Raw genomic sequence first — 855 nt, 5'->3', positions numbered from 1 at the left:
GAGAGCAACGGGAGGAAAAACAAATTTGAGATTAATATGGTTATATATGTATATATATACGAACAAGCTCTCATGCTAACAACATAGCCTAAAAACGCCTTAAGACACAACGAAATTGCAATACCTTCATCGATTTCGCAATCATGATAAGCAAAACGCGAAACCGGTATATTATTTAAATATCCTATCTTATAAAATATATATTAACGAAATATTAAATTGTGAGCATTTCCGTTCTTTTATTATATATTTTTTACTACAATGCACCATGTGAGGAAAATCTCTTCAACGAAACTCTTTACCATACATACATTCATGCACACACACACACACACACATACATATATAGACAGAGAGACAGACAGACAGATACTATTTCGTGGAGATAGGATCAACGAAAAGCTACTCCATCTATCGAGACATAAATATTGTTTAATAGACACTGTATGTATTTTTATAAGCTACTAATAATTTCATGCAATGAGAACGTGAAAATGACACAAGCAGCATTTTATCTGATCCATTAACATGTGATTCCAGTAAATCACAGATACAGAAACATATTCGATGTACACATATGGATAAGTTCCTGTTGGCAAATTGGAAAATACCAATCTCTTCAGATTGAACGGTTATACCGCAGACTCTAGACTCCTCTCCGTTCAGTTTTATTATGGCTTTACGATCAAAAGAGACATAACTCTAATCCCCCTCCTTTTTTTTTTCTTTTTCCTGTTTTTCCTTTGCCATTCGTTTCTCAGTGCTTTACTCTTCAACATTTGATGTCTACTTTCTCCCCTTTTCTCGTGTGTTCAGTAATCATATCGTCGGTTTAACTTTTATATATATATATAT

The 855-nt window shown here is 33.2% G+C and overlaps 1 protein-coding gene across 1 annotated transcript in view; it reads right to left on the bottom strand.

Moving 5' to 3' along the window:
* The window catches only part of LOC106870134 (cholesterol transporter ABCA5), a 57,112-nt gene that overhangs the window by 23,354 nt on the left and 32,903 nt on the right, over positions 1-855 (bottom strand). The window lies entirely within an intron of this gene.

This window comes from Octopus bimaculoides, chromosome 20 (assembly GCF_001194135.2).
Source record: "Octopus bimaculoides isolate UCB-OBI-ISO-001 chromosome 20, ASM119413v2, whole genome shotgun sequence".
Lineage (NCBI taxonomy): Eukaryota > Metazoa > Mollusca > Cephalopoda > Octopoda > Octopodidae > Octopus > Octopus bimaculoides.
Note: the sequence above shows the minus strand (reverse complement) of the source record. Positions and strands in the feature narration are given on the sequence as shown.